We start from the raw sequence: 12,100 nt of genomic DNA, 5'->3' as shown, positions 1-12,100 counted from the left end.
GTCTAATCTCAGAAACCAAAAGGAATGGAGGCAACATTTTAACTTATTGACAGATCAGCATGATGGGATCCGGGGTGGCAAAGGGAACAGCACCCACGTGTGGGAGTTCAGAACAGGAAAGATCTTTACACACAGCCCTCAAGTGCTGTTTCCAAGGCCGGTGTGTGTGTGTGTGTGTGTGGGGGGGGGGGGTATGTCCAAAGTTGAGGGCCAGTCACAAAAAAAGATTCTACTTACATGAAGTACCTGGAGTAGCCAAATTCAGTAGACAGAAAGTAGAATGGTGGTTACAGGGGGCGGGACAATGAGGAGTTATTGTTTCATATATACATGAAACAATATGCATTCTGCACCCCAGAAGCTCTCTGAACCTTATCCTTTTGTTTTATGAACCCCTCATTACATAAGCATGATTAATTAAATTATGGACCATTGACAATTGATTCCACTTCTAGCCCGTGTCCTCCCTAACGGTCATGGGATAGGGCTGAAAGTAGTCATTTGTCTTTTTAACTATCAAATGCTACATCACCAATTTAGTTTTAGCCAAACAATAGTTTTTGTAACACTAATTTAATATTCTATGACCGGGGGGGTGGCAGAAACATCTGTAAAAAATTGTGATTCATTTTAAAATTTGATATGATAAATATGCTGTTGACTGGTTTTCTTGTTTGGATTTGCATTTAATTTATGTTCTTTTTTCCCTCTGTGTGGTGTGCAAGAGCTTTGAGCACAACAAGAATATACCTAGGTTTACTTGTACTTAAATAATGTTATAATGCAAGTGCTTGAGTGAACCCTAGGGAGTATATGAGAATTTTTTTTTAAAGGGGCTTTGTACACCACTTAAGCTAGAGAAATACTATCTTAAAGTCTCAGAGGAAAGCGATATCAACGTTGGCTGGCCTAGCAGCTTTGGGGAACCATTCTCCACGGGACTCACATGTCTGCCAACCTTCTGAGCAGAGGCACTGGCTGGTTTTATTCTGGACTATCTTTCCAAGGATATTTGTATCGTGATCAATATTTGAAGATAGAGATACTGTCTCTGTGAAGCACAGTACGGATTTGCTTCCAGTGTTGGAAGATGGAGTAAAAGGGAGGTGTGCTTACTGTCTGCCACAGAAGGTTCGCATTCCCTGAGCTCTGTGTTTCCCTCCCGCAGTGCAGCCGACTGTGTATGCAGGGCTCACCTGGCCCTCTTGTAGTACCTCACGGGCATGAGGACTTGGGGAACTGGCTCATAAATGCAGATACTCTGACTATTGCTCTTGTTGTAAATAAAAATTATTCTTTGTCTCTGACCCAGGAGTTCCTGGTCTTTTGCCACATCCATGAAGCTGTAGCTAGCTAAATTGTGATCTTGCAAATAGGGTGAAATCTCAGGCCCTTCATAGTTCTAGACAATCGGGAGGAAGTGGAGCTTGAGATGTGACCTGAAGGGTAGGCATGATTTGTCTTAGATGAATGTGAAGCTGGCATTCCCACTGAGTAACTGTCACAAACATTTAGAATGGGAATCGGATGTGGTCTGGACGGGATGGAGAGTAGATTAAACCGACTAGTATAGAGTTGGGGCTAAGAAGCACCAAATGTTAGATTGGAAAATTAATTTGGGGTTAAAATTGTCATGTTTCAATGTCAGGATAAAACAAATTCTGTACGTAATAGGAAATCTTTGAAGGTTTCCAGTTCTTTCCCCCCCAAGTCATTGGCTTATTTATTTACCTAAGTTTTTAAGGAGGGAGATGACATATCAAATGTCAAAGTAGGATGTCATAAAAGGGTCAAGTATGGTATAAAAATATAAGATTGCCAAGTTTCTTATCCTGATTCTGCCACTTATCAACTCTGTGAGCTTTGGTGAATTACTTCTCTGAGTTCAGTGTTTCCATATGTAAAAGGAGGAATAATAATAATCGCCCTGGCCGGTTTGGCTCAGCGGTTAGAGCGTCGGCCTGTGGTTCAGTGACCAGAAAAGGAGGAATAATAGTCACCTTAGCTTAGAGGGGTATTGCAAAGACCACAGATAAAATCTCTAAAATGGTTAGTGCAGTACCCAGTACATAGCGGGTCAGTAAATGGTGAGGGCTCTCAGCTATGTGCAGAATGTAGAAGAGGTGTTTTGAAGCTATTACAGTCATATAAGGATATGATCATTAGTGATGGTGGTCACAGAAAGGGCCCTGAATACATCGAAACCTGCTAGAACTCAGGGATCGATTGGACATAATGAGAAAGTTACCACTTATTGAGTACCTAGTATGTGCCCAGTGCTATTCTAAGCACTTCACTATATTCAATTCTCCCTGAAACACTATCAGGAGGTACTCTTATTGTTGCCGTCTCACAGCCGAGAAGGCTGAAGCTTCCTAAGATAAAATTAAGGAAGAGACCACAGGGACTCCAAAGCAGGCAGCCCGGCAGCAAAGCCTGCGTGCCAGCTACCAGGCTCCACCACCCTCGGCATCGGCATCGGCAGAAGCAAGGGCCGCTGGGGAGGACTCGCTGGTTGTATCCCCGCAGCATCCCTGCCATGCCTGGTTCTGGTGCTCGCTCTGTCTCTTCATATTGTGCTTTTTGCCTTTTCCTTTTTTTTCTCTCCTTGATAGCTGGACATGGTGTACCAGGTACAGGAACTGCTGTAAACAGCCCTTTAGTAATGTGGTGATAGGTGTGGGGGAAGGGAAGCATTCTGTAGTCCTGTGATCAGGTCTCAGTCTCTCAGTGAGTCTGTGCCTCTGGACCGTGGACTTCCCAGGTGTTTGTTAGCCCCCCGCCCCCCCAACCCTTCAGATGGGATGAGATGGCCAGAGTGGGCTGGATTTAGGCATTTCCCTTCTCCCGGGTCAGGAAGGCTCTGAGAATACCGGTTTTTCCTGCGTGGGCCTTGTTAAGAAGAACAGAGTACTCCAGAGTATTTCAGAATGGTTGCTTTCCCCTCCCCCTACCAGAAGCCCGAGGGGATTTCTCAGTATTTCCTATGGGAACCTGGTTGCGCTCCTGGAGGTAAATCTCAGGACGTTGTGGAGACAGCAGGCTGTGCCCCTGGAGTTTTAACTCTGAGTTGTCTGCAGTGGGCTGCGGCGATTCGGCAATTCGTGGGTTACAGCTCAGGTTTTCCTCCTGGGAGTAGTTCCTGTGACAGTCATGCGTCTCTGGGAAGCTGCCTGTCCCTCTCTGCCTGTCTCTCCAGTCTTGGGGACAGTGAATTGCCCCGTGTCTGCCCTCTGTTACAGATGATAGAAGAATTGTTGCTTTTCCAGCCTGCTCAGCTTTTTGCTTGTTGTTGTCTATCCAACAAGAAGAGAGGTGATTTCCTCTCTCCTACATGCAGAACTGGAAACTGGAAGCCTTCCTCACTGGTCTGGGGACTGGGGGCAGGAGGAGCAGAATCTGGCACTGAGAAAAGGATGCTCTGGGTCCTGACACGTCGGGTCTGTGGTGGGTGAGCATCGACGTGGAGGTGACCTATAGGTGCCTATAGGAGAGGCTGGCAGCATCTGCCAGCTGTTATTGAGACATCTTTCCTTTTCAGAAAAATAGCTCCTTAAAGTAGATGTCTTCTGAACACGGTGTAAAACCTCTTCCCCTCCCTCCCACAGAGCTGGCGCTCACCGGCGGGAGCCAGAATAGCATGTAATGTTCTGACAGCTCTTCCAGCAGTGAGACTAAATGCACATAAACTATTCTAAATTTGTATCTGCTGTGGACACGAACAGTGACACACAGTGTCATTCTGCTGAGGTTCGTCTGGACAAGTTATACACAAAGACCGGAGAGGCACACTCCATCCCTTCCCTGACTTTTCCAGGTCACACTTCTGCGACCAAAGCAATCCCTGGCTTCCCTTCTGGCCTCCTTCCTTTGGTAGCTCTTCGTGAAGACAGTGAATGCAGCTTGGGAAAGTAATAGAAAAGGCAGAGAAGATACAATACAGGTTTTTCTGGTGATCTCGGTTTTGTATCTTTAAATCAGTTCAGTCTCTGTTGAAAGGGTTTATTGGATGGTTACATAGAGAAGTAAAGAGAGCAAGACATTTTCTCAGAGTGGCAAATCCAGGCCACCTCATGAAAAACTCACGCAGCGGGAGGTACAGCAGTAGCTCTAATCCTCCATCCAAAGTTCTGGGAACCTGAGAGGAACTGAGCGGTGCTCCTGACTCAGCCCCCCCCCCCCCCCCATCCACCCACTGCCTTTCCCGACTCTTCTCTCTGCTTCTTTTGCCTGGGGGCTTTGTCTCGCTTTCTGTCTTCTTCCTTAGCGTCTTTTGGTCTTTTGGTTTATTCCTCTGCTGCCAACTGCTGATTCTTTCTTTCTAGCTCTTATTAAAACTCCTTATGAGTCTGGCTGGTGTGGCTCAGCAGATGAGCATCAATCCATGCACCAAGAGGTCGCTGGTTTGATTCCCGGTCAGGACACATGCCCAGGTTGTGGGCCCGATCCCCAGTGGTGGGCATGCAGGAGGCAGCCATCAATGTTCTCTCTCATCGATGTTTCTATCTTTCTCTCCCTCTCACTTTCTCACTCTCCAAAATCAATAAAGGAAAAAAAATTTTTTAAAAAGAACAACTCCATATGAGAGCTCTGGCTCAGTTGGCTGAGTGTCATCCTGTATCCCAAAAGGTGATGGGTTCGATACCCAGGTTGCAGGTTTGATCCCAGTTGGGTTGGGAGGCAGCATATGTTTCTCTTTCTCTCTCTATCTCTCTCTTCCTCTCTCTCTCAAAATCACTTTAAAAAAACAAAAACCACTCCATGTGAGAAAGGGAGTGATTAGGATAGTCAGCCCCACTGAGAGTAGGGCACACCTGTGGGAAGGACAGTGCAGGGCTACTAGACAGCCTGTTGATAGCTTAGGATCAGGCACTCGTCCTTGGTTCCATCAGCTGGGGTTGGGGTCAGGCAGTACAAGCCTGATGACTTAGCTTTCCTCATTGATGCTTCTCCTAGCCAGTTCAATACACCGAGGCCCAGTGTCAAACATGGCAGCAAAAGGCAATGCTCCGGGACAGATCTAGCTCCTGCTCTCATCCGGTGTCCACTGGCCTGACGGAGTCCTCTATTAATCATGACTCCTCGCCTGGCCACTAGTATTGGTACCTGTCTCTCTGGCTTCTGATGCTTCAATACCCTTCAAAGGCGTTGACTCAGCCTTACTCTCTGAACCCATCCATTTCACATGGCCTCAGAAATAAACGCTGACCCAGTGGGCCCACTGGCAGTGAAGGGTACAGGCTAAGCTGCTGTAACAAAAGATTCCCAAACTATAGAGGCTCAAATAGGTATGAGCTTATATCTGTCAAGTAACAGTGTAGAGGTATATGGTCTATCATTACCTGCTATCATGAACACATAGTTCCCTCTCTGGGTTGAAGGTTTCTGCTCCCACTAATGTCTTTGCCAGCCTGCAGGAAAGTAGGAAAGAGAAAAAGGGGAGCGCACACACTTGGGGAGTGCACACCCTTAGAAAGTGCACATTGCTTGCGCTCACTTCCCACTGACAAAATCCTAGTTACATGACCCCACCCAGCTTCAAACGACGCGCCGGGGAATATAGTCTCTAGATGGGCAGTCATGCCCAGCTAAAACTTGGAGTGGGGGTGGCTGGTTGGCTCACTGAGAGGAATGGGGGAGAATGGATCCTACAGAACAACTAGTGGGCTCAGCCACAGGCAACCCCTTGACCCAAGCTCAGGGACAGATCCAGATTTTATGGGGCCTGAAGCTTATGCAACTTCTAGGACTCTCTTTAAAATACAGATGCGCCCTGGCTGGTTTGGCTCAGCGGTTGGAGCTTCGACTTGCAGTCGGGAGAGACCCGGGTTCGGTTCCCGCTAAGGGCACGTACCTCGGTTACAGTTTGTCCCCGGCCCTAGTTGGTCGTGCGGGTGGCAGCCACTCGATGTGTCCCTTCACATCAATGTTTCTCTCTCTCTCTCTTCCTCTTTCTCCCTCCTGCTCTATCTGAACAAAAAATGTCCTCGGGTGAGGATAAAAAAAAAAAAATACAGATGCAAATGGATAACCACAAAATTATGAATGCAGGACCTTGGGAGGGGTCCAACCTATGAAGAGGCTGAAACCTTACACTTCATCAGCTTCACACTTAATGCACCTTTGCTCCCATCCATTAATCAATGTCCCAATCAAGTTCTTCCAACTCCTACAAAGGTAGTTTGGACTATTTCTATAGGATAGACTTTGTTGACTCTCAATGCCAGTGCCAAAGGTGGAGGCAGCATTTTTCTAATTGATAAGAAAACAAAACAAAATGTGTCTTAAATGTCCTCTTCCTGATGCTCTCGCTATAGTCCCTATCTACCCAGTCAAAGCCATTTGCTGGTGGGCTGCCCCCAGCAAGGGTTGAAAAATGCTCTGCCACTGATGGTATAACTGGGTTGTCATCATAAAAACTGCTGCTGTGATTTCTCCTCGGAAGCAGTCCACTTCCCAGCCCCTGATCGGTGAAGAGACCTCCTTATTTATGGGCAATTATTCTGTGCAGACAAGATAACATAAGAAGCCCGTTTGGCAGCTGCTCATGGAAACTCTTACTGTGTCTTCATTTTCATATCAGTAAACACGCTGTAGGAGATGAAGAACAGACTGAGGACTGTGGCATTATCCCTCACAGTCCATCAAGACCAGGCTAATTAGATTTTCCAGGTGTTTGGATACTGGGGGATTGCATATTATATAAATATATAGATAAACATTCCCAGCCACAAGGACCAAAAAAAAAAAAAAAAAATTGCTACAGAAGGCTTTAGAAACAAAGCCTTTAGAAAATAAGTCTTTAGAAAAAGGCTTCAATTCTCTTCCTTGCGTGTTCTTTCTCTTTTAGGAAACACAATAAAACTTCAATACAATTGAAATGCTTAGACTTGTGTATGATTAATGAATTTTATGGGGTTTAGGAGTGTTCCCTCCCAAAAATAAAAATCTGAAAATATACATGCTGGAGGTTAGATGAATGCAGGTACCTAAATACTTGCACTTAAAGAAAATATTCAGGAACAGTTTTCTGCAAGGGATGATGATTGCCATTCATATCTGTGTTCATATCATCCCTCAACTATATTTCATGTCCCTGACTTTATAACAGAGTTTTGTTTTGTTTTTTTAATTGTGTTCTTCATGCATTAAAGCTACAGCCTGCGTCTGGCTATTAAGAAGCCATGAGTCACTGTATGGCTCACACACAGGCAACCTTGCTCTTTGGTGGTCTTAGTACACTCCCACTCCTTAAATTCAGACACCGTATCTATGTATCTGAAAGCATCCTTACTTCCTGACTTCTTTTCTGTGAATATGAACATCTAAGCATTTGCCTGGTCACTTCACTAGCATTTCCTCATGTCTTAAATGGATATTCTTCAGGAAGTCCATCCTAAGTCATTTCCCCCACTTCTTTAACATTTATATGTTGATGATTTTTTCATGCTTTATCTCCAACCCAAAACGCATTTTCCTCCCTGAACTTTGAATATATTCTGTGGGATAGCTCCACGTGGATGCAATACTAGCACCACAACCTCAAACTTTTCCAAATATGAACTCATCCCCCATCCCACCCCTTCCCAGCCAATCTGTTCCTCCTCTCATACTCCGTACCTCCATGAATGGCTCCGCCGAACCATACTTGACTCCTCCCTCTCATCATCTCCCTCTCCATGTTCAGTCACCAGGTTGCGTTGATTCTGTATCACTCATTTATTTCACACCTACCTGCTGCTCATTCTCTACTGTGAGGTACTCTGGTGAGAAGCACGTTTTCTCTTGCCTCGATTACTGGACAACTTCTTGTCTCCCTGCTTCCCAGTGCCAGGGTGATTTTCCTAAAGACCAAAGCAGTTTTCTTATTGTCTGGTCTAAGTCTATTCCCAAGTCCCCACAACTTTTGGGATAAAAACAAAGATCCTTAGCATGGCACACAAAGCCCTTCACCTTCTGCCTCTTGCTTACCTGTTGGGCAAAATCAAGTTATATTGGAGCTCAGAAGAGTTAGTGCTTGCTTTGTTCTCTGGAATTTTTCACTTGCTGCTCTCGCCACCACTGGGAAGCTTCTTCTCACGCACCACATGGGGTGGTTGGTGCCTCTTCTCTGCTCCCGCACTCCACTGTGTGTCCCTGTCCATGGTTCCCGCCACACTTCCTGGGTACTGCCTGTTCTTATCTGAATCCCCCACATTTAAACTAAGCCTCTGAAAGGATTCATTCTTCTAAGAAATAAACACTGTACCTTTTTGTTGTTGTTTTTTTGTCCACATCTTAATAGGGTACTAATTCATAAAAGGCACTCAAGAAATGTCCATAAAATGAGTGAATTTGGTAGAAGAAAATAAAATATTGAATGGATGATTGTACTTGATCACTAGATATTTCTCTCTTTTTTAATATTTTTTCTTTATTAATTTTAGAGAGAGAGGAAGGGAGAGGGAGAGAGACAGAAACATCAATGAGAGAAAACACCGATTGGCTGCCTCCTGCATGCCCCCAACTGGGGATCGGGCCCACAACCTGGGCATGTGTCCTGACTGGGAATTGAACTGGCAACCTCCTGGCGCTTGGGTCGATGCCCAACCACTGAGCCACACCAGCCAGGCGATGACTAGAAATTTCTAAAAATTATGCTTATCAAGTTTGCCGGGCAGATTTGACTCTAGTATTTAAACTATCACTTCCCATACTCATAAGTCCAAGTTTCTTATTGCTTACGTGATAACTACGTGTATGATGAGCATGTGCTAGGTGTCAGGAACTGCGTGGGACATCAGGGTGTACAGGCTGCAAAGCCGTCTGTGGTGTTCCCTCTCCCTCAGGCACCTCACAGGCCAGGTTAGAGACATGGCTGACAACAATTAAGTTGCAGTGGGACGATTGCTATTAATATTATGCAAGTGATAATGGGAAGTCAAAGGAAGGAACACCTTATTTTTCAGAGAAGAAAATAACAGGAGGTGATATTTAAATTTTGAAGACTGCAGTTGGTACTTATCAGGATGATAAGAGGTTGGGCCTGGGCCTGGGAGGACATAACAGAAGAAAAGATTTGCTCCTAGATCAGGTGATAACTGAATTCCAGGGCTGGGGGTTGGAGAGTTCACCTGGACAGAATCATGAAGGACAAAGCTAGTCATGACAAGAAGTTTGGACTTTGCCTTACAGGAGATGAGGAACCACTGACTGGTTTTAAACAAGTTTAATCCAATTTGCATGACTGAGGGATCATTTGGGTGCCTGTGTGTAGGGATGGAGAAGGGTAAGAAAGAAGAGGCAGTGAGAACACCTAGGAGACTACTGCAGTGTCCCAGGCTAGAGATTTGGGGGGCAGCATATCCTAGGGGTCACGCATGTAGAGTTCTGCATTCAAACCCCAGCTCTGTTGGTTACTAGCTGTGACAAGTTAATCAGCTTCTCTGTGCCCCTGTCCTCATCTGAAAATGGGGTTTGTAATAATAACAATTGATAAGATAATTGTGCTGGTTTAAAGGGAAATTTATGCAAAGCACTTAGAATAGTGTCCATCTAAAAGTGAAAAGGTATTTACTCTTTTATTCTATGAGGGCCTGAACCAAAGAAGAGAACGTAGAATAGAGGAGACAAGTCCAACAAACAATCAGCAGGTAGAACTGAGAGCATTTGGAGTATGACAAATTATGGGGGTAAAGAAGATGGGTAAGTTAAGAACAAGCCTCAGGTTTCAGGCTTCAGAAACTGGGCTGAGAAATGGTATCCTTCATGGAGGAAGAGCGGAATTTTTTACCCTGAGCTCCACTTTGCCCTGAGTAACTCACGTACCCATGGACAAAACTGCCAATCATATTTGACTATTACAAAAGAATCAGTATTTTGTTTCAAGTCACTGAAATTCTTGTTTTTTCTTGGATTTTTGTTAAAGCAGCATAGCATAGTCTACCCTAACTAATTCAGTCTGCATTCCGAGGGTAAATAGATGTTGTCCTTCTATTACTCAGAATCACTCTTTTCCCAAATAATAATCTTTTCCCAAACTTTATTATTTTTTTATTTAAATTTTTTTTTCTTTTCTTTATTTATATTAGGAGAGAGAGAGAAAGGGAGAGGGAGAGAGAGATAGAAACATCGATGAGAGAGGACATCGATTGGCCACCTTCTACATGCCCCCCACTGGGGATCAGGGCCACAACCTGGGCATGTGCCCTGACTGGGAATCAAACTGGCGACCTCTTGGTGCATGGGCCAACGCTCAACCACTGAGCCACACTGGCTGGGCCCCAAACTTTATTTTTAATTTTTCTTTTTTTTTTAGAGGAAGAGGTAGAGCCAGTGTCAGAGAGACTGAGACTCCGAGCTCAGCAGAACGGGACGCAGAAACCTGGAGTGTGTGAGTCACTTTAACAGGAGCTGTGGGCCAATTCTAATATTTTGATTATTTTACTATCTATGGCCCTCAGTTTCAAGTACCTACAGTAATGAAGAGGCATTCACTTAGAAATACGTGTGTCTCCAAATCAGATGCCTCAGAAGAGTCTGCTCGCAGCAGAAACTTTTTGAAAGTCAGGGGTTGTTAGTGAGCTTGATGTTGGAAATGTTGAATCTGCGTGTCTTGCAACACATTCAGGGAACTTATTTAATAGGCTGTTGGGTACACAGATCTGAGGCTCTGGGGAGAGAGCCCCAGCTGCAGGTTTAGTCCTATCAGCATCCAGGTGGGGATTAGACCCATGAAATTGTGTGGCCAGACTGAGAAGGGAGTTAGGGCAGAACTCTAGGGCACAGTGACACCAAGCAGTAGCTGGAGAAAATGATCCTGGAGGAGAAGGCTGAGCAAGAAAAAATGGAAGAACGAGGAGAGAATCTCAGCATAACACGTTAGAGAATGCATACGCTACCTGTTGCTTAGCAATGGCATGAGCAGTAGGAGCCTGGTAATACCTGGTACTGGAGCAGCACTCCAAATTCCAGATTTCATAAAAATCCTTAGTTTTCCGTATCCTGTTTTTGTTGAGTTCATCCTCAGATCTTTGAAGCTGAAGATTTGTACTAATTTACATGGATAGTCCATATCTCAGAAGCAAAGCAAAACTATAATATTGTAGCTGCAACACTTTAATTTTCCATTTCAGGAAGCGGACTGCGGCTAACTCAGTTGTCGAACAAACACTCGTTGTTTGTGAAATCGAGAGCTAAAACACCTCTGAGGATTAAATCTTTGACAGGGCAATTATGCAAGTGATAAGGAAAGAGCCATGTGATTCCTTGTTTGGCCCTTTTGGTAGTTCAGGAATTCAGAACAAATTCTCCCGTGTGACTCATTTGGACCAATGCCTAGTCAGTCCTACATGAAAGAAATTATCAGTAGGTGTTACTTGCTCATGAGGAAATCAGTGAGCATTATCCCATAGAATTCTCATAATTAGAAATTATCTTACTGAGCATCTTAATAGAAGGTAGAATAAAAAAAATCTTCCACATACAAATGGATCTACCCAGAATTTTCAGATTTTAAGAAACCCCAATTTACCCTGGCCAGATAGTTCAGTTGGTTACAGCATCATCCCAATACACCAAGGTTGTGGGTTCGATCCCTGGTCAGGGCACATATAAGAATCAATCAATGAATGCATAAATAAGTGGAACACCAAACTGATCTCTCTCTCTAAAATCAATTAATAATAATAATAATAATAATAATAAAAGAAATCTCAATGCAATGTTAGAACATGCAGTGTGAACCTGTGTGTAATTTTGACTTTTATTTTCTCATCATATAAGTATTGAACTACTACTTTTTTTTTCTTTTTTAATCTTCACCTAAGGACACTCTGCATTCATAGAGCGAGAGGGAGAGAGGAAGAAAGAGAGAGAGAAACATCGATGTGAGAGAGACACATTGAGTGGCTGCCACCCACACAACCCCAACAGGGGCCAGGGACAAACTGCAACTGAGGTATGTGCCTTTAGCAAGAACCAAACCCCGGTCTCTCCAGACCGCAAGGCGACGCTCCAACCGCTAAGCCAAACCAGCCAGGGCTGAACTACTGCTTTTGCCAGGCACTATACCCCCATGCCTTCACGGAGCTCCCACTCAAAGACAAAACTCTAAAAGCAA

The sequence above is a fragment of the Molossus molossus genome, unplaced genomic scaffold (genome assembly GCF_014108415.1).
Source record: "Molossus molossus isolate mMolMol1 unplaced genomic scaffold, mMolMol1.p scaffold_m16_p_14, whole genome shotgun sequence".
Taxonomy (NCBI): Eukaryota; Metazoa; Chordata; class Mammalia; order Chiroptera; family Molossidae; genus Molossus; species Molossus molossus.
This window is presented reverse-complemented; position numbering follows the sequence as displayed.